At 48.5% G+C, this 5,842-nt stretch overlaps 1 pseudogene; it reads right to left on the bottom strand.

The window, feature by feature from the left end:
* Nucleotides 1–305: 305 nt before the first annotated feature.
* Nucleotides 306–2,480, bottom strand: LOC120849595 (annotated as a pseudogene).
* Between the last annotated feature and the right edge of the window lie 3,362 nt (nucleotides 2,481–5,842).

The raw sequence follows: 5,842 nt of genomic DNA, 5'->3' as shown, positions 1-5,842 counted from the left end.
GTCAATGCTGCATGTGTCCTGCACAACTTACTCAGCAACGACGTGCTGCCCCAACAAGCATAAAGGGCAGATGCAGAGAAGGAACGCCGAGGTCTCCCAACGTTTTTCAGCTTCCCAGCATCGCGTGGACGTGCTAGCACATTTGGCGCTGCAGTGAGAGAGGACATGTGTAGTTTTGTAAATGGCAGGGGTGCTGTGTCATGGCAGCGAGAGGCCGCCTATGTTGAGTTAGACAAACACTGCACACGCAGACCGAAGAAAAGATTGTAGACAAAAAGAAGCAAGTAAACAGTTAACTTCAACTTTTATTCGGTCAGATGTTTTTCTATTACACTGAGTATTTCAGCCTGGCAGCGAACCAACTTTAATGGGTCCATTGGTCGCATGAGTGCTGAAGCAGCCTTCGCGAAATGTGCAGAGGCGTCATCTGCGTCGGAAGGCTGTTGAACAGCATCTGCTATTTTTTCAAGGGCAGCTGTTCTCGCAGCCCAATCGTTAGCTGAGGGCTGCGAGCTTCGAGCTTTCCTTGTCATGCTACTACTGCTGGCCGTACTCACAGCGGCAGGGGACGGCTGTGGCGCATACTCGATGTTGGCGTCCGGGTCGGCATCCTGATCCGCACTTTGCTCAGCGTTTTGCTGTAATTAAAAGTTGCATGCAAATTAATTTCATCTATGCACACAGCGAGTTATGCCAGCCTTCGTGGGCTTCAAGAAGTTTGACCTGCCCTGTCCTGCAGAGAAGGAAACAAACTCCAGTAATATCAAAATTATTTAATTTACAAGATGTTCAAGAACTGACTGTATTTTTATGTTAAAGCAGGTGTTTTATATTGTCTTCATATGAGGGTACGGTACCTCATGGCAGTTGAAATGCACTCCATGTGCCCAATATACTTGAGCAAAGTATTCGGTGTTCCTGCTTGCATCCCTAGCTTTATGTACTCGTCTCATGAATAAACATGTGCCACTGTATTTCACACTGACAGTATGCAAAGTGCTTATGTGTGCACAGAGTGTGTGCACAGAGTGGCTAAAAAATTCATAAACGCTTGTAAATATAGAAAAAATTATATAAAGCTGGCATTTGTACTGCAATGGCTGAATTTCTCATTTACAGTGGAGATGAAGGACAGCGTTTGGCGCAGTCCAAGTTCCCGCTGTCAAAACTTGCATGCAAAAAATTACTTAGATTGATGCTGCACGTCTTGCGTTAATGTTTCAGTTGTCACTGTGGTGGCGTAACCGTAACAAGTCTATTGTGCAAATTAAAAAAAAAGGAAGAGATCATGCTCCGCTTTCCACTTCAGCGAGTGAACAAGGGACAGAAGGTGAGTCGCTCCTTGCCTCCTCTCCAGCTTTCTCTTGCTAAAGTGAAAAGAGTGGGAGGAGCTTGTTCAGCTTTTCTTAACCTGCAAAAGGGGATAGTCGCTCAAAACAAGAATCTACACAACAGATAGCAGTGTATCGCAATGACTTCTGGAATGCCATATGTAAGGCAGCTACAAAATTTGCCGTTTCTGGCTCTGCCACCTCAAAAGCCTCGCTGAAGGTCCTTGTCCCTGTCGGCTTGGCAGCATCTAGGAAGTTCAGACAATGGAAGAACTTCCATTTGCCCTTGTATGAATCGCTGGAAGCTTGGCCGCTTTTCGATGACTCCAGTTTTTTTTTTTCTCTGCACGGTAGGTCCTCCTTTTGTTATTGAAGAATGTCTTCAGCGTATCTGTAACACAAAACATATTTTACTCTTCAAGGGCTGCGGGTAATGCTGGACACAATCACTGTGTAAGCAATTTTTTTTCCTGCACTTTCAGGTAAACAAGCTTTGCAGGGTTCAATACCATTGGACACCAATGTATGCAGCAGTAGCGATCCCCCACCGTAAAAAAAAAAGAAAAAAAAAAAAACTTTAAATTTGGATACAACAAACGCGTACACTGCGCCATCTCCGCAATAAGATTTCATCGGTCGGCTTGGTAAGAATAGCTTTCTGTTCGCAGTCTAGCAGAGAAAACAATGAAAGGTGTGCTTCCGTCCAGAACTTCTCAGGGGAGCCCCTATTTTAAGCAACCGAGCCATCTCGAAGCAAGAGATTGAGTCTCCCTACGGGCGACCCGCAACACTGCAGGCACAGTAATGGTAAACGCGGCAAACAGTTTAAAGAAATAGGTGTACTGGGTGGCGTGAGTACTGCCCAAACGTTCTCTGCATGCTCGAATGGAATAAGAAATGGAGAACATTATAGTCATAATGCATACCGGGGACGTACGGGCCGCATTCAGGGTAGCGGTCCTCCATCTCGTCGGCGATTTGTCGCCACAACGCGCCTTTCAAAGTGTTGGCGTACTCGCTCATCGTCATGTCCCAAAGCGCTGGGAAATGCTCCACAAGCGAAATAAAAAACATGCTTGCTTCATCGCTTAATTTTGAGCCGTACGAAGGGCCAGAGACAGCAAAATCGGAGTACGGTTCGTCAGCCATCTTTCCCGCGCAAACCAGAAAAGTTTCACTGTTGCCAAACTAACTACGTTTTCCAAGCCAAAACATTCGAGATCCTCCGTCAAAAGTCCGCGAGTGAAAAAGGCGCTCGACTTTATCACTCCCCGCCTCCGCGGATGAGGCGCGGATCGCAGGAATCGGTGACGTGCCGGTCACGTGGTACACGGTCCGCGGACGAAAATCGCGACTTGGTCCGTCGTGTGAATCGGCACGCGTCCCCCCGTCCCTCCCCCCCCCCCCCCCCCCCCCCACACACACACACACAAACGCTGCGAGCGTCTGGGTTCGAAACTATTAAAGGGACCATGAAATGACCTTTTTACTTTTTCCAGATAACTTTTACATTAAACCGTCAATGTTCACTGAATGCCGAACAGGCATCCGTTTTCGTCTCGGTTTATTAACTTTTACACAAAAAATTATTGAAATATCGACTTTTTCATTCTCTCCAACTGACCGCAAAAGAAGCCGTGACGTAGACCGTTTCCGGAACCGGAAGTTCTCTCGGCAGTAGGAGAATGGGAGTGTTAGCGGCAACGAGTTGGGGTGCGCCGGTAGGTTTTACTGCGCTGATGTCACCGACGTATTTCCTGAATCGGCGCCTCTCATCGCCGCATCGCAGCTGAGCGAAATTCAATGAGATATGTTGGGCTACAGCGACAGCATGGGACTAGTCCCATACGCCGGTATGCCTGTTGGGAAGTGCAGCGAGTCTTGTCAACCACCCCGTCATTGTTGGCAGAAGGGCCGGCCCGTGTCAGTCGTTTGCAAAGCGACGTAGATGGCGTTTTTCGCGGCCTCGGAGATGCAGGAGCGAGCCGACGTTAAAAAAGATACGTTTGAACTACGAGTGTCAGCAAGAGCCACGTAAATACCTGTTTACACTCGGAGCGGACGCGCGCGCTTGATGGAAGTCTTGTTTTCGCGCTGTTGGTAAGCGCTTCGGGACCGTTCTTTTACGATTGCAACTCGATACTTGGTACGGGCTGTTGCCTTTCTGCGGTGCCGCGGCTCTCCTGAGCAAATAAAGATTATTATTATTATTATTATTATTATACTGACGCGACACTCGGCAAAGAAAGGTTGGACCGGGGTCGACAGTGACGTGCAGTCTGTCAGAATAAAAATGGCATACCAATAACAAAGTGTACATACCGTGTTACGAAGGTAATCCATACGGCGTTTATTTCGGCTCTATATCACACAAAACAAGAAGATAGAATCGACGAGAGTCCCTTTTCGACGAGTGTTCGTCAACACTGCCTCGGAAAACAAGGGGAAGAGATTGACCTCCTCACCTCTTAATCTAGAATTGAGGTCAGTGATCAAACTATAATACGGGAAGGGTCCACAAGGGTCGCGCGGGCATATTCCATTTAGCACGCCAGCCGGTCGTAGGCAGACGGTCTTGCGACGAAGCAACGCAGCGCCGAGTCGGAATGCCTGCTAGGCCTATACGCTTCGTCGGAGTCGGTGAATCCAGCGTTCTTGTTCGTCGTGGTCTGTTTTAAGTACTGTTTTCTTGCTGCTTGAAGTCGGCACGCGCGGGAAGAACGCGTAGAAAAATAAACGTTCAGTGAGTCAGAGTTTTAAGAGGAAGGAAAACAAAGAAAATAAATGTTCGTCGGTCGCCGTCACCCAAGTAACTGGCGGCCCTGCCCTACTGCGCACGCGCAGTAGTTGCTTCGTTTACCACACGATAGATGGCGCTTGGCTCTCAGCATTATCAAATTTGGCAATTTTCGCCACACATCTCTAATTATGCTACAAAATGTGAATCTGAATATTATTTAACAAAACTTTTAGGAAACATTCGCCGGCTATTTATTGTTTACGATCGCGGTGCTGGTGAGGTAGGCTCTTACCCAATAGGCGACCTGGATTTGGCTGACGTGCTCCATTTCCGCGGATGCATCGTAGTGAACAGGCGAAGGAAGGAAGGCGCAAAAGAGTCCAGTTTTCCTTTAAAAGTTCTATAGCAAATAATTTTTTGGGGCTCCCTATTTTTGTGTTTTTGTGTTTCTTTTCACACCTTTTACGACGTGCGGTGGATGAAACTCGATTTTAAAATCATTTCATGGTCCCTTTAATTGCCAGTTCTAAAAGATGGTACTTACTTGAAGTGGGAGCTGGAATTTCACGAGGTACCAGGAGACACTATCGGGCCACGAAGCACGTTGCCTGTGGGGGTGGAGTGACGCTACTGATTAATATTGTGAGTTTGTGACAGGTGATCAGTTATGATAACAGACGAAACTTCGACTCGTTTGTTCAGAAGTTCACGGTGATATTTATTAGCTCTCGTTACAGCACACCAAAGATCTTAGGCAGTGAAATTCACTTTACGCAGGCTCGTGCGTCGTAGTCAAATGAGCGCAGCCGACGACGAGGTGTAATGAGCTACTAAACTTCCCAAGGACATTGCCTGCGAGAAAGAGTTTTGCGGCAGTCCAAAACACCGATCCAGCACACGCACGTACATACGTACGTTTACTCCGGACTCCATGAACCCGACGGCACAAGATCAAAGCACCGCCGAAATCGCCACCCGGTTTTCTCTGCACTTTCCGCGACAACGGCACTGCAACGGAGGGCACTCGCCTCGGCGTTAACAATCCGCGAAATAGATTAATTTCCCACTCTTGAAGCCTTTCCAAATGATAAATGAAAATACCTCGGCGTTGTAGAGCATCTGACGACACAATGGTGCCAGCGCCTGCTCGGCATGGGCGTTGCTCGTGAAGGCCTGCTTATTTGTAGTTGAGACGATGATTCCGCATCTTTCGTGCCACTCGTGGTGCTTGCAATAACTTCGAAGGGCATGGTAATCTCCTCACGAGGATGTTGAAGACACGCAACACCGGGGCCACCAACACAATCGTACAAACCGTCGCCATGTTTGCTTTTTCTTCGTCACTCGTGGCGCGGTCAAATTGTCGCGAGATGTTTTCTGGCTCGGCTAGATGGAAACCAACAGCGGCAAAGTGGCGTATGGACAAACGGCTCTCACATTACGGGCACTATACTCGCATACCGTTGTAAACAGGACCGGTGCCGGCGAAACGGCAGTCGGCACACCAGCGAAGCCCGCGGCGGGAAGCAGCCGACGCAGGCCGACGCAGCCCCCCCTCCCCGTGAGCGTCTGGGTTCGAGATTATTGGTCACTTTTGCTCCTTCCGGTCGAGACTAAAAAGAACACTTCCGGACATTGGTCTATAGACCTTTCCAGCGGCAGTCTCGAACGAAGCGATTTCCAGCGCGCATCCCTGGTTTTGAGACTGTACGTCAGTGTTGCCCGACTGCGCTGAGCTGTGGGTTTTCTCGTCAGTAGGCTGTGGCAGCCT

This window comes from Ixodes scapularis, unplaced genomic scaffold (assembly GCF_016920785.2).
Source record: "Ixodes scapularis isolate PalLabHiFi unplaced genomic scaffold, ASM1692078v2 PGA_scaffold7__128_contigs__length_106722199, whole genome shotgun sequence".
NCBI lineage: Eukaryota > Metazoa > Arthropoda > Arachnida > Ixodida > Ixodidae > Ixodes > Ixodes scapularis.
This window is presented reverse-complemented; position numbering and strand designations above follow the sequence as displayed.